Source organism: Neofelis nebulosa, chromosome 9, assembly GCF_028018385.1.
Source record: "Neofelis nebulosa isolate mNeoNeb1 chromosome 9, mNeoNeb1.pri, whole genome shotgun sequence".
Taxonomy (NCBI): domain Eukaryota; kingdom Metazoa; phylum Chordata; class Mammalia; order Carnivora; family Felidae; genus Neofelis; species Neofelis nebulosa.
Genome location: NC_080790.1, coordinates 7,687,280 through 7,713,036, shown reverse-complemented (window position 1 = coordinate 7,713,036; position 25,757 = coordinate 7,687,280). Strand labels below are relative to the sequence as shown.

Sequence of the window (25,757 nt, the reverse complement as noted above, 5' to 3'; positions counted from 1 at the left end):
GGCCAGGACAACAGCCGCCCCCATCACACCCCCCGCCCCCGCCGCCCCCATCAGAATGCCAAGCCAAGTCTGCAGGCTCACAGTGTGTGTGTGTGTGTGTGTGTGTGTGTGTGTGTGTGCAGGTGCATGCCCACATGCACATTTGCCTGGCATTTGCCCACAACGCTTGTCATGCAGGGTCTGCCTCTGTGATTGAGGGGTGAAGGGGACGCCCACAGGAAGTGATATTGCAAAGTCATCCCAAGTCCCTGTAAAAATAACCCTCAACTGGCAACACAGGAAGGATTTCCCCTTTCCTAGCGTCCTGCCTCCAAACTGCAGCGGCCGGTACCTCAGAAAGGCCTGGAGAATGGCTCTCCGCGGGACCCAGCTGGAACCCGCAGACTAGGCAACACTTTAGGGGGGCGACAAGCCCAACACCCAGAGGGGAGGTTAGCCCGGGATCACGCTCTCCCGTCGTCTTCTGCAAAATCCCAAATCTCCATGCCCCAGGTAACCTAACATCTTCCAGAAGAACTGTGGTGAACCAAATCTCTGTGAGCAGCAACCATGAAATTTTCGCAGGGGCGGGTGGGGGGGGCCGTGTCACTACTTAAAGGACAAACTGCTTCCTTATTATGATATTTGTTACGGTGATCTGTGATCACTGATTACAACTCCCTGAAAGCTTAGAGGATGATTAGCATTTTTTTAGCAATATTTTCTTGGTTTTTTGTTTTGTTTTGTTTTGGTTTGGTTTTTTTTAGAGAGGTAGAGAGAGCATCTCCAGCAGGCTCTGTGCTGATAGCAGAGCTCACGCGGGGCTCGATCTCACGACCCGTGAGATCATGACCTGAGCTGAAATCAAGAGCCGGACACTTAACCGACCGAGTCACCCAGGGGCTCCAGTAATGAAGTATTCTTTTAATTTTTTTGAACGTTTATTTATTTCTGAAAGAGAAAGAGAGCAAGTGGGGGAGGGAGGGCGAGACACAGAATCCGAAGCAGGCTCCAGGCTCTGAGCTGTCAGCACAGAGGGGGGTCGAACTCACAGACCTCGAGATCATGGCCTGAGCCGAAGTCGGACGCTTAGCCGACTGAGCCACCCAGGTGCCCCGGTATTTTTAAATTAAGGTATATACACTGGTGGGTTTTTTTAGACCTAATGCTATTTCACACTCAGTAGATTACAGTATTGTATAAACATAACTTTTATATGCACTGGGAAACCACAAAATTCATTGACTCGCTTTATTGGGATATTTGCCTTACTGCGGTGCTCTGGAACCGAATCTGCAGGGTCTCCGAGGCATGCCTGCACACAGGCAACGTCCAGGGAGCACAGAGCCAGATTTTCCCCCTCCCATCTTGCAGCTCCCATAGAGCTGAGGAAGGAAGGAGGGGAAACTGGTGAAGGCAACACCTTCCACACTAATCTATCCCCTGAGGCAGAGGCCCCGCCTGGGGCTCCGGTCCCAACCCCGGAAGCACGGTCCCAATCCCTGGGAACACAGTCCCAACCCCCAGGAGCACGTTCCCAACCCCTAGGAGCATGGTCCCAATCCCAGGGAACACGGTCCCAACCCCCAGGAGCATGGTCCCAACCCTGGGAGCACGTTCACAAGGGGGAACAGGACGGATGAGAGAAGGAAGGGCAGGGTGGTGGGAGAAACACTCCTCCCTCAGGAAGACCAAGGCAGAGGGCACACCCCCAACATCCACACAAAAGAGGCGGAGCCCCCCCCCACCCGGGGGATGCGGGCTTCCTCGGGGGACAGTCAGCAAGGAGAAGTGCGGGGGTGTCTGGGCCTGGTCTGAAAGCGACAACGTTTGGGGAGTGCTGGGAGTCTGCCGGTCTGACCTGCTAACGCTCACGTCCGCTCAAAGGGAAGCAGCAGCCTGGCACCTGCCTCCCGGCCTTGCTGCCCCCTCGGGCACGCCGGCTCTCGTGCTGGGCACCCAGCAACCTTAAGGGGCTTTATAAGGGTGGAAATACGCACACTTCAATAGGTCTGGGGTCCAAATCTTAGCCTCACGGCTGAGCGTTAAAGGGGATTCCTTCTGGGTGGGAAGGTGAGAATTACATGCTTCTAGGATCTAGAAGGTGGGCTCTCCCAGGCTGGGCCTGGCCCCTCCCCCGTGCTGCCTCCTTCTGTCTTTGGCAACAGACCCCACACCCCTGGCCTCAACTGGTGCTCACAGCACTGGGGTGGGCAGGGCAGGGCAGGGCAGGGCAGGGCCGATGACTAATGACAGTCACTGTCATAATTACCAGAAGCCGGGGAGGAGGAAGAGGAAGAAGGGCTGTGAGGCAGCTGAGGCTCCCCGCCAACCCCCACCCCCGCCGGCCTCCACTCTTACAACCACCCCAAGAGGGAGGCGTGAGTAATCCTCTTACAGAGGAGACTTGGACTTGGGGAGGCTGTTAAGTGCACCCAGTAGGATCTGGAGGACACAAACCCAAAGCCAGAGGCCTTTCTCCCACTCACCACCTACTTCCTCACTTGGGAACAGAGCCGAACACGGAGCCCGGCAAGAGCGACAGACGCCACAGCAGAGGCAGCGGGGTCCTGGGCCCTCAGGAGGGCTTGTTCAGTGCCCAGCCAGCACCTCCTGGCGGGGGAGCCAACAGGTGGCACAGAAGCCCTCCAGAGTGCCTCTAGAGGACAGAGGACAGGTAACAGGTGCAGCCCTGGGGTCAGAACGGCATTCGAACATTACAGGCATTTTGCTTCCCCGGGATCCTGCCTAGAACCCAAAGCAGGCGGTGGCCTGAGATGGGGCCAGGAGGGTGGTGGATTCAAAGAGACCAAGAGTTGGCAGGTCATGCTAATTACTGTGGACTTGACCCCCTGACTGAGGGGAGAGCAGCTGGGCTCCGGGTCTGGGGGGCCGGGCCTGGTCAGGGCCTTGCCGTGCTGGTGGACAAGAGGATCACGGGGCTGTGAGCGAGAAAGGGGTTCCCGTGGTCAGTCTTTTGGGGAGGCGGGAAGGGCGGCAGAGTGGAGGGGCTGGGGGATGTCCACGAGAGGGCAGAGAAAAGCCTGGAAGGACGCAGGTGGGGCCAGAGAAGGGGGCAGCGTTTGCACCAAGCTTTCAGAGGCCCCAGTGAGACCATGGGGAGGGCTGGGGGCGAAGGGAGGTGGGGGTGGGGAGGCTCGGCCCCGGGGCCCTGGGAAGGCAGCTCTTTCCCCTCTGTGGGAGGGGGAGGTGGGCAGGACCTAGGAGGTGGGAGCTTTCGGGAATGCCCTATTCCCATCACTGGATACATTCCCAAATCAAAGCACCCGAGGTCAAAGGACCTACGAGAAAGACGGGCCAGCTTAGGGCGAGAGCCGAGCTGATCACGGGACCTGGGTGGGTTCTTTCCATCTCAGAGCCTCAGGTTCCTGACCACCTCAGGTGTCCTGGGCAGGCTGTCCCCTGCTCCCCGACTTCTGGTCTTCCCTGCTCTTCCCACTGAGCTGGGTGAAATCCCCATCCGCCAGCCGCAGGCAGGACCCCACAGAGTGGTAGAACCCCCCCCCTCCCCGCCCGCCAGTCCTCACCTGCTTCCAGACCCACGTGGCCTCCCAAAGTGACTTACCCAAGGCCAAGCGGAGGCGGAGACAGCCGGGACCAGAAACTCCGGGGGCTGGTTCCACGTCCTTGTCTGGGCCGCTAGACCATGCCCTGGAAGGGAGGAACAACAGGTCACTTAGGGTGCAGACACCCCTGGCCCAGAACCCACTGCCTTTCCGGTTGCTTCGGTGCACTTACCGGGGGGAACTATAGCCTTTGCAAGCCCCACACTAAGCACAGGAAAGCCCTGGGTTCCTGGGAGCCACTGAGGCCAGGGGCCATGAGCACTGGGAGGGAGGAAAGTCCCCACGATACTGATGGGACGAGTCTCCCAGTGGGACCCCGGCCACCCCTTGGGTGAGGTCACCGGCTATCACAAGCTGGCGCAAACGCCGGGTGTGGCCCTTGGCCACGGCCTCTGTGGTCTGCACACCCGGGGCTCGGGCTCTGGCTGCATCACTGAGTCACTGCGGCCCGTCACCACGCCGCCTGCGGCCCGACCCGACGCTCTGGCCCACAGGGCCACCGTAAGGGCCCTGAGGGTTGTGCACGGGGTGGGCTCACGGGGGCTCCACCAGCCAAGCTCCCGTCCTGCACGCAAGAAAGGTCAGATGGCCATCGCCAACCTCTAGCCAACGGTTCCCGGAGTCACAGGGCCACGACGGGAAGACACGCCCACGCACCACGGGCATCCTGGGTGCCCGGACCCATCCCCGCCTTCAACCACCACCACCACCAGTTTCTGGCACATTCCAAACACCCTGCACGCGTGGCTAACTGACGGCCGACCTCCTCCTTCAGCCCTTTCGGCTGCACCCTGTACAGGAGGATGAAGTGTAATTCTAACATCCTCGCGGCTACAATCTGCCCGCTGCCAGGTGCCGCACGAAAAGCTTTCTGTGCATCCTCTGTTTGCGCTAACCGGCTTAATCCTCCCATCAACCTATGAGGTGGGCATCTTAGTAACCCTGCGGTACAGATGGGGAAACAGTGGCAGAGAGAGAACGGAGCCCAGGCAGTTCTGGGCTCTCACACCCGGGGCCACACGGCCTTGCCCCCCCCCCCCCCCCCCGGCTGGCTCCTTCTCGATCTCCAGTGCCCTCTCCCGCCGTCTCCGCACCTGCCAGCCCGTTCGTCTTCCCGATCCAAACACGTTTCTCGGCTATTTTCTCAGAACACACGGTCATCTCCTACAATGGTCACCGTTTATATAAACGCCCTCACTGGAGTGGTCCCGAGGACCGGAGCCAAGTAGCTCCTTCACCCCCAGAAAACAGGGCCCCCGGGGCCGTGCAGGTACCCGGGGCCCCCCCTCGCTCCTTTGCTCCTGCGAAATAAAGGGCTGGATCTGCTCCCAATGGACCGTGAGCTCCAGGAGGGCGGGAAGGCACTGTCTTCACTTCTGTGCTGCCGGTACGCAACAGGCGCCCAATAAATAATCGGTGTTTGACCAGTGAGTGCCCCCAAACTCATCACATGGACATTATTGAAAGCAGAGTGCACTTCCCTCCGTTAAAATTCTACCCTGTCGCAGCACTACAGAACGTATGTGCCGATTACATTATTTAAGTTCAGGGCTGGGATTTAAGACATGGAAGAGAAAAGCCATACATCGTCTTCCCATCAGAAATTCTCACTGGAAGGTCACTGTGCTTTTAGAGAGCAACACACACACACACACGGTACTTTGTGTGTATACTTTATTTCATTATATAATGTGAATTTGTTAAAAGAGACTTTATTTTTATTTTTTTTATTTAAAAAAAAATTTTTTAACGTTTTTTTATTTATTTTTGAGACAGAGACAGAGCATGAACGGGGGAGGGGCAGAGAGAGAGGGAGACACAGGATCGGAAGCAGGCTCCGGGCTCTGAGCCATCGGCCCAGAGCCCGACGTGGGGCTCAAACTCACGGACCTCGAGATCGTGACCTGAGCTGAAGTCGGACGCTTAACCGACTGAGCCAGCCAGGCGCCCCAAAAGAGACTTTATCTTTAGAGCAGTCTCATGTTCACAGCAAATTGGAGCAGAAAGCACAGAGTTCCAGCACCCCTGTGCCCCCCACGCACAGCCTTCCCCGCGATCAACACGCCCCACTACAGACGGGGGCATGTTTATTACAGACGGTGAACGCACACAAACACACGTTATCACTCCCAATCCATAGTTTGCATTAGGGTTCACTCTTGGTGGTGGACGCTCTGGGGGTCTCGACAATGATGTATATCCACCATTACAGGATCATACAGAGATGTTTTACTGCCCTAAAAGTCCTCTGAGCTTGCCTCGCCCCATATTTTAAATTCTTTATTTATTTTTGAGATTGAGACACCGTGTGAGCAGGGAAGGTGCAGAGAAAGAGGGAGACACAGAATCCGAAGCAGGCTCCAGGCTCCGAGCTGTCAGCACAGAGCCCACCGCGGGGCTCGAACCCACGAACCGTGCGATCGTGACCGGAGACGAAGTTGGACGCTCAACCGACTGAGCCACCCAGGCGCCCCACGTCCCATAGTTTTAAAAGAAACTTTCAAATCGACGATCTTAGCGAAGTTATCTTGCACTCGGTAAGCCGGCTTTGACACTCAAGGAGGTCAGGCCCCAGATAGGGTCAAAGGTCCTCCCCAAGGTCACCTTTGTGAAACCCAGTAAACGGCTGGCAGCAGGATGTGCTAGAAGCTTTGTGTCCAGTCATCATTTTATGATCCTGCCCTTTTAACGGTCCTAGCAGGGAAAGCCCATTCGAACCCTCAGTTGACAAGAGGAGCAAACACACTCAGGGACCCTGGCCACGGTTCCACGAGCCGAAGCAGGATGGCTGCCCAAAACGCCAATCCCTAAACCCATGCTCTGTGCTTTCCAGACGCCCTCATGAATTACAGGGGCTTATAGGAGACTGTGGGAATGCAGTGAGCGAACCCCCGCCGGTCAGGGGGGCTCTGGAGCCCGAGTAGGCGCTCCCCCAGCCCACACCCCTCTCCGCGGGACCCTGCCCTCCAGGACACACACCACGGCCACACCGCGTGATCAATGCCACCACACCTCGCCTGGGTGCAGGTCAGCTCACTGTGGGCTACAAAGGCCCCGCCATTTCCAGCCTCCCAGGGTCAGTCCTGAACAGCCAACGCGCTCGGTGACCAGCCCCGTGCCCCGAATGCCAGACGAGAACATCTCCAGTCCACACAGACGCCTTCTACCACAGTTCCTCCTGTCTCACTGGGACACGCGCCAGCTCTCCTGGGGAAAGTACTGGGTGGCAGGAGAGCAGGGAAGAAGTCTGGTCCCGGCGGGCCTCTGCTGCTGAGCGGCCCTGTGACTTGGCCACGCCCTGTCATTTCTGCCATTCCGTTTCCCCAAGCCGTGACAAAGCCTGTGGCCTGCATGCCCTCAGAGGCTGGGCCAGCTCCCACACCAGGCTTCCCAGCAGAAGGAGGGTCCATCAGTCCAGAGGCCTTGAGGGCTCTCTGGCTCCCCAGCTGCTTGGGAACACTCCACGAACTCAAATGGCAAATTTCCTCCTGGCTCTATCGCTAAGCCACAGGGGCTCCCCGGCCGCCAGCTTTCCCGTGACAGATAAAGATTACAGTCGTCGCCCAAGACTGAATCAAGTAGCAGAAATCATTATGCAGAAATAATTATGTGGAGTGATGTCTGGTCGCTCCTGATTTCTGCCTAGCGATTGCGCTCCAAGCGGTCTGCCTCTTCCTCTCCGGGAGAGCTAACTGCAGAGGCCTGGGGGATCCAGACGTACTGGGCACGATCCCCCGGCACCAAACTCGTGCCGGGTGGGGCACCAGCATCCTGGGTTAAGGTTCTCTGGGAGGCCCTTCTGCTGAGCACTTGGGAGAGAGGAGACATAGAACTTCCCCAGCCCCTTCCTCACGTCAGACATAAGATACCTCCTTCTCGTAGGTTGGGGTCTCTGGGCAGTGACTTGGGCAATGACCAGGCCTGCCTATTCTTGTCCTCCCGGCTTCTAGCACACAGAAGGGCCTCGGGAGAGCAGGGAGAGGGACAGCATAGACGGCTGTGTGGCCAGACCACCCGGGCTCCAATCCTTTTTTTTTTTAACGTTTATTTATTTTTGAGACAGAGAGAGACAGAGCATGAATGGGGGAGGGTCAGAGAGAGAGGGAGACACAGAATCGGAAGCGGGCTCCAGGCTCTGAGCTGTCAGCACAGAGCCCGACGCGGGGCTCGAACTCACGGACCGCGAGATCGTGACCTGAGCCGAAGTCGGACGCTTAACCGACTGAGCCACCCAGGCGCCCCCACCCGGGCTCCAATCCTAGCTCTACTGTTCCCTCTACTGCCTGGCTGTGTGACCCTGACCGACTAGTGAACTTCTCTCTGCCTCAGTTTTTAGGTATGTGGAGTGGAGATGGTAATAACGCTACCTAGTTGATCAACGGTTTATAAAAACTGCATGAGCCAATGCACAGAAAGATGCCTGGCACGTAGGGAGAACTCAATGTCAACAAGGACTGAAAGGCCACAAAGAACATGATCATCAGGATCTAAGCCCCTAGAGAGACATACGCTACCAAAACCTACTCCAGAAAAATCTGGAAGATCTGAAAGAAAGAGACAATCCGAAATGCCTATAAGCAGGCAAGAGCTTGAATTCGTAATCAAAATATTACTCACGCACAGGAAAGCCCAGACCCAGATGGCTTCACTTCCCACTTCTATAAACATTTCAAGAATCAATACCAATTCTCACAAACTCATCCAAAAAAAACAGAAGAAGAGGGAACACTTCCCAACTTGTCCTATAAAGCAGGTACTGGCCCGGACATCAAAAGCAGACAAGTTTCACGAGAGAAGAAAGATAGAGATCAGCGGCCCTAATGCAATCCCCCCTAAAAATCAACAAGATACTAGCATACCGAATCCAGCAACATAAAGAATAAAAAGAATTATACGTCATGACCAAGTGGGATTTATCTCAGGAATGCAAGGTCGGTTTACCATCTGAAAATCAACTCCTGTAGTGCATCATATCAATAAAATAAAAAGCACAAATCACAGGCTTTTCTCAAGTGACACAGAAAAAGTACTTGACAAAATCCAACACGGTTTCATAATAAAAACACTAAATAATCCAGGAGTAGAAGGGAACTAGAGTTATCTGTTAAAAAAAAAACAAAAACAAAAACAAAAACAAAACCTCACAGCTAGGGTGCCTGGGTGGCTCAGTGATTAGGCACCTGACTTTTGATCTCGGCTCAGGTCATGATCTCACGGTTCATGGGTTTGAGCCCCATGTGGGGCTCTGTGCTGACCGTGCAGAGTCTGCTTGGAATTGTGTCTCTCTCCCTCTCCCTCTCTCTGCCCCTTCCCTGCTCTCTCTCTCTCAAAAATAAAACAAAGTAAACGTTAAAAAAAAAAACCAAAAAAGAAAACCTCACAGCTAACATCATAGTCAATGGTAAAGGACTGGATGCTGTCTCCCTACGATCAGGAGTGAGACAACGATGCCCACCGTGACCATTGCTATTCAGCAGTATATTAGAGGCTCTAAACAAGACAATAAGGCAAGAGAAAGAAGTGTGAGATTAGAAAAGAAGACAGAAAACTATCTCTATTTGCAGATGTCATTACCTTATATATAGAAGATCCTAAAGGTTCCACTAAAAAAAATGAACAGTTCAGCAAGATTGCTGATTTTTGCTTTTCATTTTATTGATATGATGTACTACATTAATAAGATCAGATCAATATACAAAACTCAGCTGTATTTCTATACATTTGCAATGAAAAATCCAAAAATGAAATTAAGAAAACAATTCCAGGGGCGCCTGGGTGGCTCAGTCGTTTAAGCGTCCGACTTCAGCACAGGTCATGATCTCACGGTCTGTGAGTTCGAGCCCCGCGTCGGGCTCTGTGCTGACAGCTCAGGGCCTGGAGCCTGGTTTGGATTCTGTGTCTCCCTCTCTCTGCCCCTCCCCTGCTTGCTCTCTCTCTTTATCTCACTCAAAAATAAATAAACATTTAAATTTTTTTAAAAAGGAAAACAATTCCATTAGCAAGAGCATCAAAAAAGAATAGAACAGGAATGAATTTAACAAAAGAAGTACAGAACTTATACTTGGAAAGCTACAAAATATTGTTGGAAAAAAAAAGGAAAATCTAAATAATTGGGGAAATATCCCATGTTCATGGGTCAGAAGACTTAACATCATTAAAATGGCAACACTCCCCAAACTTATCTAGAGATTCAGTACATCCCCCCACCAGAATCCCTGCTTACTTCTTTGCAGAAATTGACAAGCTGATTCTAAATTTCACATGGTTGGGGGGGTGCCTGGGTGGCTCTGTTGGTTAAGTGCCCAACTCTTGGGTTTCAGATCAGGTCACGATCTCACGGTTAGTGGGTTTCAGCCCCACATCGGGCTCCACACTGACAGCATGGGGCCTGCTTGGAATTCTCTCTTTCTACCTGCTGGTCCCCATTTGTGCACCTGTCTCTCTCTAAATAAAAATTCAAAAAAAAAAAAATAAATTTCATATGGAATTGCAAAGGACCCAGGATAGCCAGAACAATCCTGAAGGAGGACAACATAAGGACTCACATCTCAATTTCAAAACTTACTACAAATCAATAATAACCAAGACCGCCTGGTACTGGCCCAAGGACAGACATATAGATCAATGAAACAGAACCAGGAATCCATAAATAAACTCACACATTTTTGGTCAACTGATGTTGAATAAGTGTGCCAAGACAGGGAAAGAATATCTTCTCGACAAATGGTGCTGGGACAAAACTGGATAAGCCACACGCAAAAGAATGAAGCTGGGCCCTCACCTCACATCGTATACAAAAATTAACTCAAAATGGGTCAGAGAACTAAATGTAAAAGCTAAATCTATAAAACTCTTCGAAAAAAAAAACCACATAGGGCTAAATCTTCATTAATTTTGGATTTGGCAAAGGATTCTTAGCTAGGACACCAAAAGCCCAAACAACCAGATAAGATAAATTGGACGATTTGTCCTCCGGGGAGACAGACAAGAAAACGAAAAGACAGCCCACAAAATGGGTGAAAATATTTGCAAATAAGTTTACTGATAAAGCATTTGTATCTAGAATATATAAAGAACTCTTCCAATTCAATAGAAAGACGTATAACCCAACTAAAGTATGGGCAAAGGATGCGAATACACATTTATCTGAAGAAGATATATAAAGGACCAATAAAACACACGAAAAGATGCTCAACATCGTTAGTTATTGGAGAAATACAAATGAAAAGCACAATAAGATACCGCTTGGTACCCGCTGAGATTTCTGGAATCAAAGAGTCAGACCGATACAAGTGCTGAGAAGGATTTGGAGAATCAAAACCCACATTGCTGTTGGGAATTCAGTGCTTTGGAAAGCAGTCTGGCCGTTTCTCAAATGATTAAACATACGGTTATCATATGTTTATCACATGGTTTATCATATGTTCGGTAACCCGGAAACTCAGTTCCTGAGTATACGCACGCCCGAGAGCTATGAAAACATACGGCCACACACAGATTCTTACGCAACGTTCTCAGCAGCACCGTTCATGATAACCAAAAGGTGGGAACAACACAAATGTCCGTCAACACATGCATGAGAACCAAATGTGGTTATATTGCTACGGTAGAATATTATTCAGCCATGAAAAGAAACAAAGTATTTTAAACGTTTATTCATTTTTGAGGGACAGAGTATGAGGGGGGAGGGGCAGAGAGACAGAGAGAGAGAGACAGAGACAGAGAATCTGAAGCAGGCTCCAGGCTCGGAGCTGCCCAGCACAGAGCCCGATGCGGGGCTCGAACCCACAAATGATGAGGCTATGACCGAAGCTCAAGTCGGACACTTAACTGACTGAGCCACCCAGGGGCCCCTGCATTGCATACTCTAAATGGGTGAATTACATGGCATGTGAGTTACATCTCAATAAAGCTGTTGACATTAAAAATTTTTTTTAAACATTTATTTATTTTTGAGAGACAGAGAGCGAGCGGGGGAGGGGCAGGGAGAGAGGGAGACGCAGAATCCGAAGCAGGCTCCAGGCTCCGAGCCGGCAGCACAGAGCCCTACGGCGGGGCTCGAACCCACGAACCAAGAGATCAAGCCCTGAGCCGCAGCCCGACGCTTCACCACCTGAGCCGAGCCGCCCAGGGGCCCCTCCCTAGCTGTTAACATTTTTAAAAAAGGACCCTAAGTCAGTGTCCCGGTACTTCCGTACCCCCGAGAGCAGCAGGGCAAAGAGCAGACCCACGGGAGCACACTTCCCACTGCTGGTGCCTCAGCTCCCCTCACCCCCCCTACACCAGAACCCTGTGGCCTCAAATCTGGGGACACAATTCCTGGGCCCCCAGGAATACGCTGCACAACGGCCTCGGAGGCCCCCACCCCCGACACAGCACGCACTCGACTCGCATGCTGAGTGCCCCACATGAGGGTCAGGTGCAGGGACGACAGTCCCACTTCTGAGGAGCCCACGGCCCCGTGGGGGACGCTCAGGTGTATGCCAGATTGCGGGGGGGGGGGGGGGGAACGCGTGGACACAAGCTCTCTGGATCTCTCTGGAGTCAGGGGGGAGATCCAACCCACTGCAGGGAGTGGGGGGTAGCCCCCCAGGATATGCACGCAGTCCAGTCTGGAGGAGGCTCCATTGAACACTCAGTGCGGGACCCGTCACTTGCGGAACAACGGGAAGAGAGCAGGCCACTTCAGGCCCTGACCTCCGCCAGGCTGGCCAACCTCTTGGCACCTCATCTTCCCCACCCGAGCACGTCCGCGGAGGCCCCCGGGGACGTGAATTTTCACAGGATAAGGACCCTGCGTCTCCAGCGCCCAGCCTGCATGCCCCACGATTCCAGCCACTCAGCAACGAGACTGAATGTCACAAGGGGCGATCTGTGCCGGGCACTGGGGACACCCGACTGTTGTCAAGCACCCTGCCTTCCAAGGGCTTACTTTCTGGTCACAAAACACAAGTGGCGGGGTGGGGGGGGGGGGGATGAGGGGGCCGGGAGAATGGATGAAGGGGGTCAGGGTTAAAAAAGGAATTCACACGCACAGATCGAAGCTGCAGGACACGACCGCCGTGGGTGGGGAGAATTGGAGGCACTGGGATGACCACCTCGGACTATGTGTGTGCCACCTCTCAGCCGGCACCAGAAATAAGGAGCATCTTAGGACCAAGCCACAGAGGCCAGGGGTGGTGTGATCATGTGTAGACACAGAGATTCTCAGAGAGCTGGAAGGAGAAGAAGGAGGGCTGGGGTCGCCCTCAGGGTGTTCCCACTCATGCCAACGACCAAGGCCACATTCCAACCTAGGGGGGTTCAGCAGCCAGACATACTCTTTCTTCTAAGAGCCTCTGCCTTCCTGTCTGCCCGCCAGCAATGGGTCTCTCTCTGATTTGTCCGGTGCAGTAGGGGAACCCGGCCAACACCCCCCCACTCCTCCTGTCTGCCTCTCTCAGGGTCAGCGTTCAGATCTTGAGCGCATGTTCTAAGAGTTGGTTCCCCACCCCTGACTCCCAGCACCCCCAGCACAAAGGAAAGACCAGGGAAATGCCCTAGAGATCGTTCTGGCATTTTGGTTGTGTGTCCCCGCCCCCCAGCATCCATTCTGTCTTCTAACAGCAACATTCCTCAGTTCCTCTTAAGGGTCCACGCTGCCCCCATTCCCAACTCGCTGGACCCAAAGCGGGGCCCCCTCGTCTTTCCACCACAGAGGGAGCTCTCTCCCTCTCTCCCACGGCCATCTGTCCCGACGACAGGAATGGCTGGAGATTCCCACCGCCATCAGCTGCCCTGCCCCAGGGGATGGGCTTCCAGACAGCACACGGGGCCCCCCGAGAACAGGGGGCAGCATGGGGGTGCAGGTACCTTGGCAGTGTCCTAACCCAGTCCACCCGGGACTCCTCGGTGTTGTGAAATATTAAATTCCCTTCTTTGCTTTTGGGGCGCCTGGGTGGCTCAGTCGGTTAAGCGTCCGACTTCGGCTCGGGTCATGATCGCACAATTCATGGGTTCGAGCCCCACGTTGGGCTCTGTAGAGACAGCTCAGAGCCTGGAGCCTGCTTCGGATTCTGTCTCCCTTCTCTCGGCCCCTCCCCCGCTCTCTCTCTCTCTCTCCCTCTCTCTCTAGCTCTCTCTCAAAAATAAACATCAAAAAATTTTAAACTCCCTTCTTTGCTTTAACCCACTTTGAAACAGTTTTTCTAGCCCTTTCGACAGAGTCTGAACTGATGGAAGATGCTTGCTCTTCTTCAGAAAGTAAGTAAGACGGAATCTCATCTTCCTCCAGGTTTCACTGTTCTGCTGAAGGACCTTTAAATGTCCTCATCTTCCTTCTTTCATTAGAGACAGTCTTCCCAAAACTGTCTTCCTAGGAAAATTCGTCTGGGGTGCTGTGCCTTACAAAATGTAACAGGTAAGAGATGCCCCGCGGTCATGTAAATGTGCAAATGACTTCCTTTCACAAAGTTAAATTGGTTTCCTGACTGCAGGATTCCTTTAACATACGACTGATTTATTTAACTGCAATATTTGTGACTAAGATTTCTGTGCTAAATCTTTAAGGGAAGATAACAATATGCCTGACTCCCCCCCCGCCCCCGGGGTGTGCAGCTGGGGAAATCTTATTTTCACTGTGTAACCGTGGGGCGAGATTACACGAAATACATTTCAGAAAATGGATCCAGCTGGAATTTCAGACTTTTTCCTATTCCAAACTGCCTAGCATTTAGGGGTCTTTTGATTTTCCTACCTGAGCCTTTTGGTAAAACAAAAAAAGAAAGAAAGAAAGAAAGAAAGAAAGAAAGAAAGAAAGAAAGAAAGAAAGGAAGGAAGGAAGGAAGGAAGGAAGGAAGGAAGGAAGGAAGGAAGGAAGAAAGAAAAGAAAAGAAAGAAAGAAAGAAAGAAAAAGAAAGAAAGAAAGAAAGAAAGAAAGAAAGAAAGAAAGAAAGAAAGAAAGAAAGAAAGAAAAAATTGCATTTCATTTTAAGCTGTTGTTGCAGAAGAATTTTGAAAACCAGAGAGTGCTACTAAAATCAGGCACGGGGGGAAAGGAGGTGATAAGAACCTTGGACTAAGAGGCAGCAGAGAAGTGAGGTCTCAGATTCTCCAGCCCTCGAACGTGCTGCATTGTCTTAAGACATAAAATTCAGGTTTGTTTGCTCTTGACTCTCCCGGAAAGAAAACAAAATGGCTCATTGCCCATTCACAAAATGCTTGGAACCTCCTGAGTCCTGGCCGCTGCCACCTGCCTCCCCCATGCCCCCCCCTCGCCCCCCTCCGATGCCACCGACCCCTGGACCAGAGGCCATAGAAACGCTGCACTGGTATTCCTCTCTGCGTCTGAGGCGCATCCTGTTCCGGACAGAGAAGGAAGCAAAAGCAAGCCTTTGCCAACATCACAACAATGAGGCAGCCGCAGGGGAAACACAGGAGAAACACAAGTGGGCCCCAGGGAGGTGGAGAGCAGAAACCCAAACTTGATCCACAGTTTCTATCTGGGAGCACATTGTGCCCACAGACACACCCACTGTGCGCTGTCTCAGCCCGGGAACAAGCCTTGCATTTCTGCAGCAGAGGGGCCCCTAGAAAGCCTGGGCCCCAGCAGCCAGGCCTCCCTCCACCCTGCAGGGCCACCTCGCCTGCCCCGTACATCGACCTCTGCCCACGATTTCACTCGGGAGGGAAAAGGTTCAGCTGCAGAGAAGAATAACAAAGAAAAAGGAGAGGGAAACCCATGCATCTTGTCGATTCTGCCGTTGGGCAAGTAGGGCCTCGCCCAAGAGCACGGCGCCCGCCCGGGAGGAGTCAGCCCAACCTCCCAGGGGAACTCAGGTTCCAGGTGTTCAGGCTGCGTGTCCCCTTGCTGGTCACCCGTCCCCTGAGCTGGGCCACAGGACCTCTCCCTTAAATGTTCTGAGTGCTCCGTTAATAATGATGTTGGTAGGGGGCGCCTGGGTGGCTCAGTCAGTTTAGCATCTGACTTGATTTCGGCTCAGGTCATGATCTCGCGGTTCACGGGTTCGAGCCCCACGTTGGGTTCTGTGTTGACAGTGCAGACCCTGCTTGGGATCGTCTCTCTCTCTCTCTCTCAAAATAAATATGTAAAACTTAAAAAAAAAAAAAAAAAGAATGATGTTGGAGGAAATAGAAAAGGTTTGGGACAAGCTGTCAATATCACCCTTGTCCTCGAAAGCCGGTGGGGCAGGAGAGCATAGGAATTCCACAGTGGATGAACGGCAAACGGCGGCCAAGGGCTCAGGCTTTCCCCACTTCATGCATGAGGACACCAAGACCCAGAGAAGTTGAGGGTCTTGCCTGGAGCCACAGGGCCAGGAAGAGGAGGAGAGCATGGGCTACCGACCCCAACTGGGGACAGTAACTGTCCCACTTGCTGTCCGACCAGTGCTGCCCACTCAAGGCAGCCATTCCTTCCAGGAAGGAGCCTGGTCCTCGACTGGAGGTGGGAGCAGCCTCTGTCCAGGCCACCTGCCTCTCTGCCATGCGTCCCTCCGTCCACTCACCCAGCGGCCCGGGAGCTGACGGCCACCCAGGTGCAGAGAGCTCACAGACCCAGAGCCCTGCCCTTGTGCGTGGATCATGCCACATACTGTAAGTGAGGTAGGGCGAGGGGAAGGGGGCGTGTCATTGTAAGCAGGATCCAAGGAAGGTGTCACCAGGGGACACATGGGCTGTGCCTTGTAGCACAGGTGCACCTTGGCTCAGGTGGGGCGGGGGGTAGGGTGGGGGGGCGTGAGGGGCACCCTTATTGCACCTGCCACCCTGAAGTCCCCCCTTCTCTCAACCACTGTGGCCACGGCTGGGCGGCAGAGGACAGGAGACCTCCTCCCTGACAGGGTGTCCCTGGGCCCGCCTGGAGGCCTCCAGGACAGCAGATTCTCAGAGCACCAGGGGGAGTGGAGTGGAGGGGTACTGAGCACCCCTTCACGGGCAAGTGGCCCAAAGCATGTCACATTCGGACTCTGATGTGTCGCTGTGTGGCCCTGGGCACGTCATCTCCTTCTGGGGCTGCTTCCTGCTCTTGAGCCCCCGGAAGTAGCGTCGAGAACCACAGAAAGCAATGAATCATGTGGGCGCTCTTCAAGGCCGTACGGGTGAACTTGCAGTCTAAACGCTGCATGCAAGGCTCTGCCTCAGGACCTCTGGGCACATCCACACCTCGTCCCACTCTTGGGGGACGACAGATGGGGAAACTGAGGCTCAGAAACCAACAGCAGGCCATGTTCCCAAGGTCCCACAGCCAGGCAGCGCGGGCACCCTCTGAGGCCACCTGGCCTGCAGGCTCTGCTTCCCCATCCCCCACATGGAGCCCAGAGACCAAACTTTGCCCTCAGGGATCGATAAAGGAGCAAGGAAAGCCGCACAACCAAGTATCTAAGTGCAATTAAGCAATGAAACTGGAAGGCAGTGCAAAGGGCGGGGCCCGAGGTGGGGTGGGTGCCGAGGCAGGAAGGGCGGGTGGACAGAGGGGCTCCGGGCCAGGCTGCCTGCCTGCAGAGGGGTCTCCTCAGGCCGGGCTCCGGATGCCGGCTTCTCCCCCCTCAACTGAAGCCCCCGGTGATCCCACACCCCCCAGACCCTCGTGGTCTGGCATTCGAGGCCTGACAGTCGGGCCCCAGTCCCGCCAGGTGCGGCAGGTTAAAGATGCCAGAAATTCTGAGACTCCCTCCCACAAAGCCTCCCTGCTCCCCACCGCTCCTGGGGCCCCGGAGGTCTGTGTGGCCTGCCTGTAACCCACCTGCTGGGGCTCCTGGCCCCTCTAGACGCAAGGCCCAGCCGTGCTCCGTCTCCCAGCAATCCACCTGCACAGCGCCAGGAGTGCTGTGGGCTCTCAGTCAACGTTTACTGAAGCATCTGGGGGCTGGCAGCTCAGAGGAGGGAGAGGTGTGAGGTGTGGCTGCAGAGGAATGCCAGAGCCGGGCCACGGAGGGCTTTGAACATGGGGCTTCCCCTTGGTTTGGGCAGTAGGGAGCCATGGTGGGCTCTCTGGCAATGGATTGGAGGAAGAAAAGCTTGGACAGGCTGGGCAGGAAGGAAGGCAGTGTGAAGGCTGGGGTCTGGGAGACACCTCCGGGGGCAGCGGGGGTGAACGACCCGGGCCCAGGCACTTGTGACAACCGGACCTTTTCCAGGGGGGTTGTGACCACACACAGCTTGCAACCGGCCACACCGGGAAACCGGAAACGAAGCCCCACCGAGACAGAACTCCACTGTCCTGTGGGTATTAGTGTCCTAGTTTCCGGTGGACCCTAGACCCCAAGGCCAGGAGAGAGTGTCATTTCCCCACGGACAGAAAAGAAAGTGTCCAGAGAGGGGGAAGGGGTGGCTCTCCTGAAACGCAGTCTGCAACCAACAGCCTGGAAAAAGGTGCTCAGGGCCGCGGGGACTAAGGCAAGTTCTCCCGCTAAAGCCGCTCACTCAGGAGCCCACGGAGCATGACGAGCTTGGCTGCCGTATCTGCGGTGAAGGGACGAGTCCTCCGAAAACGCAAATTAATTATTCATTCCCCACAAACGAGCAGCCCCCGGGGTCCTGCAACAGCCACCGCACGGCGAGCACCCCAAAGGCTCAGTGAACCCTATTAGGGACACTGCTCTGCGGACCAGACACCGGATTCTGCCGTCACCCCCTGCAGACAGCTCTCGCCCGAGACCAGCCCACGCTGCTGCTTTCCATTCTGCAGCCACGAGTGACATCAGCCCAGCATCAGATGGAAAATCACAGCCCGGCCCGGCCCGGCCCGGGCGACGCAGGGCTGCTGTGCAGAGCGCGTCTGTGCCCAAGGACTGGCCTTTTACCCACAGCCTCCTGACTGCTCCCCTCTGGGGTCTGAGTCACCGTCCCCGGCAGGGACACAAGCCTAGAGTTGGCCTGCTTGCTAGCATGCAGATTCCCGGGTCCACACGGTCTCCAGGGCTCAGCCTGGGACATTGCATTTCTGAGCCGAGGCCAGAGGCCACCGGGAGGAGTCACCGGGATCAATCACAACTCGGCTAGCTTCTAGCTTCTAGCTTCTAGCTTCTAGCTTCGCGCGGCTGGGCAGCCCCGGGTCAGGTTCTCGCCTCTGGGGCCCCAGGTGCTCTGCTGGGTTTTTGGGGGATGGCAACAAAGAACATTTGCAAAGCACTTTCACGCACTGGTGCTTGGCAGAAGCCGCTCACAGCTGGGTCTTTGCATACCTCTTGCCTCCAATTTTATACCTTTGATTCCAGTCCGCTCAGCTCGCGTCACATTTGGGAAGGAGAGCCCGTGAGGTTTGTCTGAGTCCCAGGCTGTGGCCCACCGACAGGCGATTTGCTTGCCGTTCTAGAACGCCCCCTGGGTGCCCAGAGAACCCCCCTCCCTTGGCAGGGGGGAACCCCAGCCTGGTCCCTCCCTCAGGGAGGCCCCGAACTCCAGGCGGTGCTGGCTTTTACAGCCCTCCAGGTTGCTGGGATCTGCTGATCTGCGTCTGGGGCCCACAAGGGAAGGGACAGTAGAGGGACTGAGATCTTCCTCCCCACCGCCCCCACCCGGGGACCTGGGGCCCAGCCTGGCCCAGAGCCTCAAGGTCTGCATGAGGTATGAAAGCTTTCTCTTTGCAGAGTTAGTTGTCCCGTGTGATATGAGCGGGCGGCCTTCGTCCCTCTGTCCCTGTCCTTCCATAACCGGTCTGTACAAGGTTTCCAGCTCTTTGCGGGGAACGAAGTGGGGACCCCCTCCTCTCCTCTCCTCTGCCCTCTGAGAGTAGAGGTCAGTGGTCGCCCACCTGGCTGTTTATGGAAGGGAAATTTGCTTTTAGGTGTGTGGGCAAGTAAAAGGAAGCTGATACTGGCCATCGAGCAGGCTTGCTCATCCAGAACAACTCACAACAAGGCATGCACGTGTGTGTGTGTGTGTGTGCGTGTGCGCGCGTGCACACGTACACACATAATTCAGGGGTTCTCAACTGGCGGGGATTTTGCTCCCCTGGGACATCCAGAAGGGTCGGCGGATTTTTTATTACAGCGGGGGCCAGCGGGGGGTCGTCCCCTGGCACCCAGGACGTTGCAAACCCTCCAAGACTGAGCCCTCCCCACCTCAACAAAGAATTTCGCAGCCAGACTGTCAACAGTACTGAGGGCAGAGCCCCTGACACAAATGCATCCCCCTGTTGGTCACGTCTTTGTCTGCCTCACAACTGGTGACACAGCCCTGCCCCGAGCGACCGAGAAGCTCCCTGAAGGCAGCACCCGCCCTTCCTTCCCAAATAAGGGACCAGAGGTCCGGCAGGGCTCAGAGCCACCCCGCGCGCCCACCGCTCCCGAACGTCTTGCACAGGCCAGCCCACACCCCCCTCGCTTCTCTTCAACAGGGAGGGGCTCTAGGAAACCCGAGTTTCGGTTGTTCAGGATGAGCCTCGAGTGTCAAGGGGCCTGCTGTGTGGCCGGGAAAGAAGCAGCAAGATGTACAGCCTTCGCGGCTGGCTGGTGGAGACCGCCCTTGGCAGGGACAGCAGGCACCCACAGGCTACACTCGACCCTCGCGGGGCAAGGAATGCCACCCGGGGCCTCTGCTCTAGCTGACCCTTGGCTTGGGGCCCGTTTACTTCTGGGAACCGCCCCCTCCCCCTTTTTTTTAAGATCCCACAAGATGGGGTCTTTTCTGCAGACGAAAGTCACATATGTTCTATCAGAGAGCTCTGCTGACCTTAGGTTTCGTTGGCACAGGGAACCTCAAAGTGTCAGCCCACCCCCCCACCCCCCCCCCGCCAAGTTCCGCGGAGGAGGGGCAGGCTGACGAATGCAGTCCCTTAGTCCTGCCCAGCAGGATGAGTCTACACCGGGTGCCAAACCATGAGGGGGACAGAACAATCCACTCCCTACAGTGCGCGTTAGGGTCTGGAGAGAGTGTCACATCCGCGGTGTCACTTTACCCTCCCTACCCGGAAACCTGGGCCGGGGAAGGTGGGAGGCTGGTGTGAGCGAGAAGGGAGATTCGAGAACCCTGGGGGAGACTTCTCCCGGGGCTCAGCCGACTCAGGCCTGCGTTGCTGTTCAAAGGGCAACATTCGGGGCGCCTGGGTGGCGCAGTCGGTTAAGCGTCCGACTTCAGCCAGGTCACGATCTCGCGGTCCGTGAGTTCGAGCCCCGCGTCAGGCTCTGGGCTGATGGCTCGGAGCCTGGAGCCTGTTTCCGATTCTGTGTCTCCCTCTCTCTCTGCCCCTCCCCCGTTCATGCTCTGTCTCTCTCTGTCCCAAAAATAAATAAAAAATGTTGAAAAAAAAATTAAAAAAAAAAAAAAACAAAAAAAACAAAGGGCAACATTCAACCTTCAAGGAATCTTTTAAGGAGCCACAAGGGGCCGTTTGCTTGGGTCGGGGGTCTACCTGGTATTTCAAAGTTAGAGGCATCTCCCAGGTAGGGCCTAGCTCAGGGGCCCCAGACACCTCAGACAGAGGCAGCAGACCCCCCCCTGGCCTTCCCATTTGGCCCGTTAGCCCCCACGCGGACGGGGGCTGCCTCTGTCTTGCACATACAGTGACCCAAGTGACCTGGGCCAAGCAAGACGCCGAGTGGCTCCCACATTTGACCTGCTTGTCAGGGTGACGGTCTCTGAGCTGGAACCGAAGTGCTATTTGGGCATTCGTTCACTTACTCGGAACACATTTAACTGAACTCTTAGCAGACGGCAGGCACTGTCTTATGTGTTCCGGAACAATTCCTGCCTTCGAGGAGGTCACATAAGTGGCCCAGGAGGTTACAGGGCAATGCGACACATGCCATGAGAAAAGCGAGTGCAGGATGCTGGCAGGCATGCGCGCTGAGAGGCCTACAGCCCTACCTAAGGATCCAGGAAGACTTCTCGGAGGAGGTGACATTTAAACAGAGACAGATGCAAATGAGTTAGACACGCAGAGGGAGACAGAGACAGAGGAAATGCAGAGGGGTGGGCTGTGGGGAGCAGCCCTGCCGGGGACTTTCCGAGAAGCTCCCTCACCCAGGCAGTGGGGGCCTCAGGCCCTAGGCCCCAGGCACTCCCCTGACACAACACAGTCAGTGGGCAGCTGCGGGCAGAGCCCCCAGCTCCCGTGTGAAAGGCGCCCAGGTAGATCACGGTCAGAGAGGCCTCCAGCCAGGTGCCCACGGGCTTGTCCCAGCAGGGCTGGCGCGGCTGGAAAAAGCCTGGGGGCTGGTCGTACTGAGGAGGCAAACAGCAAACACCCTTCCACCCCCGCCCTGCCCACGGCAGCGCCCCCACATAGACACTCCGGTGACACCTTCTTCCGGGACTTTGCCCTGGGCAAGGCAGGTGTGGCGCTCACACTGGAATCTGCCGGGGAATTCAGACCACTGCATCCACCCGCAGGATCCCGCCAGGCCACAAACCATCACGGAGAGCCCTGGACCCAAACAAGTTACCCCCAAAAGAGCCAGTGTCATCCTGGCCCCCAACAGCCCAGCTGACACGAGGCCACAGGCCAGGAAATGAGCACCTGGCTCAGCGAAGGCCTTGGGCCCAAAGCGAGGAGGCCTGCTGGGCCTGTGTCTCCTCTCCAGCGGCCCCCTCCCCCCCCCCCCCCCCCCCCCCCGCTCCCCTGCAAGCTGCTCAGACACTCTCTCCCCTGCACGCTGCCCTCCAGAAGGGACTTGGGATGCTGTCTGCATGATCTGGTTATCTTCCACAACTGGGCTGACAGCTCTCCAGAGCAGAGCTTCCGCAGAATCCCTTTGGTACCTCGGTGCCCAACCCGGCGCTTGGGCCGAATGGGAGAAGGGAGAGAGGTGGGCGTCTGCCCGATACTGTCCAAGCACCACGTCCTGGGAGGCTGGAGGGATGATGCGAGCCGAGCCGGAGGGAAGCTTCCAGCAGATGGGCTGGGATGTGGGCCAGGAGGACTGCAGAGCTTTCAGAGTGGCACGCGACAGGACCGGAAGGGGACGTGCCCGCCGAGGGGGAGCGGGATCCGGCGTGGCGGGCACTCGGGCGCCAGAATCCTCGGTGTCGGGAAACACACCCCCCTGGGAGCAGGACGGCAGTGACAGTCTCAAGTGCTATCCATACACCTGCCTGGGGGAAGTGCAAAGGCAGCGGGAAAGACAGAATAAATCCCAAGTGCCCAGCACGTCTGGACCCACGGGCACCATGCTTTTCGCTGTGGCTCAGCTCGGCCGCGTCTCGCCGGCCATGCAGGGTGGGTGGGTACAGCCTATGCTGTCCAGCTCACCCCACCTCTCCACAGTGCCTTCTAGAAGGACCCAGCGGTGAACAGCAGGGTGTCAGTTCAATGAGTAGTGCACGGCCAAGAATGAAACAAGGGCCAAAGCCCGCAAAATCGGGCCACAAAGGATGATTTTAATAACGTGGGGGGATGTATTCAGTAAGTTACATTACACAGGTTACGACGGCACATATAAAAAAATACAGTCTCGTTACAGCAAACCGGAACGAGACAGGCATTTTCTGGCAGTCACGAGACTAGAAACCGTAAGAAGGTGGGATCCGGGCTGCCCTGCCCAGCGAGGAGGGTTTGTTTCCAAAATTGGTCTCCAAGCCCCTCCTCGCGCCTGCCAGGCCCACTCCTATCTTGGGTCTTGCGTTGGCTCTGGCCGGACCACCCTCCCTGACAGCTGTCCCCACACTGGCTCCAATGTCACCTTTTTTTTTCCTTTTTGAACATTTATTTATTTTTGAGAGAGAGAAAGAGAGAGAGACAGAGAGACAGAGACAGAGATAGAGTGTGAGTGAGGGAGGGGCAGAGAGTGAGGGAGACCCAGAATCTGAAGCAGGTTCCAGCCTCCGAGCTGTCGGCACAGAGCCCGACGCGGGGCTCGAACTCACAGATGGAGAGATCCTGGCCTGAGCCGAAGCCGGCCGCTTAACCGACTGAGCCACCCAGGCGCCCCTCAAAGGTCACCTTAATGAGGTCTGCCACCACTGACTTATCTCAGATTGAAAGCCCCTCCCTCCAACACCGCCACTCCCCCATTACCCTGCTCAACTCCTTCCCAACGTGAAGGAATTTGCTTGATTATCATGTTTATTATCTGTCCCCCACTAAAGGCCTTCTCCTTGAAGGAGGAGGGTCTTCCCCCCCCCCCCGGGGGCCTAAAACAATGCCTGGCACCGTAGTAGGCATTCATGAGACGCCTGCTGAATTCACATGTATATCTTTTGCAATAAGGAGAAAACTACCAATAGCAAAATATTTAAATATCGGGGTTTTTTTCTTCATCTACATCGGGCACATTTCCCCTTAATGCTAGGCCTGGGTATTTTCATACGCTTTATCAGCATTAAGAATGGGATCTTTTCTTGTAAAGGCAAGTTCTTTAAGGTACAATTTACATATGCTAAAATTAATCCTTTTTATGTATACAGTTCAGTGAATTTGGACAAAGGTATATCGTTGTGAAACGACCAATGTGACATTTCCAGCAGAAGAAGGGGACCTTTGAAAATTATATACTAATAAGCAGTCATGGCTAATATGAATATTTATCTTCTAACTACTCTCTTGATTATTTTACTAAATGACAGTTTTGCAACGGATTCTTCTGTTTTTCCCCCAGATACAAAAGAAGGGCAGAAAGGAAGCCAACGTTTGCTGACCATAAGGTGTTACACAGAAATGGTTTCCTGGGTCTCATTTTCTCCTCAAACCCTCCAAGGGAGGTGCTGTGTCCGGGGCACGAGTGAGGAAATTATAGTCTGAAAGTTATCTCACGTGCCCCAGGTCACATAGCTGGGGAGAGGACAATCTGGGGCTTCCGTCCCGGCAGATTCTGACTCCACACTCATGTTCGTCCCAGCAAACAACGATGGAGTTACTGGTTTGTATTTTTTTTTTTAAGTTTATTTCTTTTGAGATAGAGCACACATGCGCAGAAGAGGCAGAGAGAGAGAGAGAGAGAGAGAGAGAGAGAGGGAATCCCAAGAGGGTTCCACGCTGTCAGCACAGAGCCCAACATGGGGCTCGAACTCACAAACCACGAGATCATGACTTTAGCCAAAATCAAGAGTCAGACGCTTAACCGACGGAGCCATCCAGGCGCCCCGATGGAGTCATTACAGCCGGGAAAGACGACGGGGTGCTTGTAATCTGTGCTCTTTCTGCATCTTGTGTGACAGCCTTGCCTTGAGTGTCCTGCACGCTATGAAACACGGTGGCTGTCATTGCCATTCCCACTGCCCAGCTTGCTTCTATACTTCCTTCTTCACCCGGATGGCTCTGACACACAGTTTCCGGGCACGAGAGAAGCCCCCGAGACCCCCAGCCCTAGGACGAGCAACAGAATGTCCAGGCAGGAGAAACTCCTTATTGATTGCATCCAGCCTGGTGAATTCTACAGAGGACAGAGTGCTGCTGCGTGAACAGAACGGGCCCCCGAACAGGAGATCAGGAAGGACCTCACGTGTGAAATGACATCTCTAGGAATATGTACCTGCAGGGCGTCCCATGCCAGGGTTATGGAAAGGAATTCTTCTCTACCCACAGCCTCCACCTCTTCGTTCTGGTCGGATTTTCTTCCCTAAAGACAGCCAACGAGGGAAGAGATCCCTGATTTCCCGCGGGGCCCAGATCTCCCCCAAAGGCCACCCTTGCGCAGTTAGCCCACGAATCTCTTCTGTTACACAGACACCTGCCTGTGCGCACATCCTCCCATTCAACACGTCAAGGCAACTTATTCTGTGTGGGGAACGGACCAACAAAGCCCCCGTCCCATGGAGCTTCCGCTCCCGTGGAGGACACACGGTCAGGACGCCAGCTCTGTGCCATCGGGCAGGAAAGGTCTGCCCGCCTCCTCGCTGTCCAAATCCTCCTGCAAGGGACACTCGGTTCCCAGTCCCTTCCAAGAGGCTGTTCCAAGAAGCCTTCTCAGAACCATCCAGTCAAAAGCGTTCTTTCCCTTTCCGCCCAACACCCACGTGCCTCAACGCTCTGCTCCTGCCTCTACTTGAACTCCTGTCCTACGTTTCGTCTTTGAATTAAACACCCGTGTCCCTCTCCCCGCACGCCCCTTCAGGGCAGGTCTGCTTCAAAGCCACACTTCACCCACACCCAGCACAGACCGGCCTGCCGGCCGCACCAGAAGCTGTGCTCAATGCCAAGTGTGCCCGCGGTCTGGGTGGTCAGCCCCCCGAGGGCAGTGCAGGTTTCCACTTCCGCATCCTGCACTCCGTAAAAATGTGAGTGAGCTCCCGGATGTAATCGGAAAGACTGGAAGA

At 54.9% G+C, this 25,757-nt stretch overlaps 1 protein-coding gene across 1 annotated transcript in view; it reads right to left on the bottom strand.

The window, feature by feature from the left end:
* The window catches only part of HPCAL1 (hippocalcin like 1), a 105,364-nt gene that overhangs the window by 21,012 nt on the left and 58,595 nt on the right, over positions 1-25,757 (bottom strand). Inside the window, exon 2 of the mRNA XM_058682525.1 lies at positions 3,566-3,651. The gene's annotated coding sequence lies outside the window, so the exon portion shown is untranslated. The remainder of the gene's footprint in view (positions 1-3,565; positions 3,652-25,757) is intronic.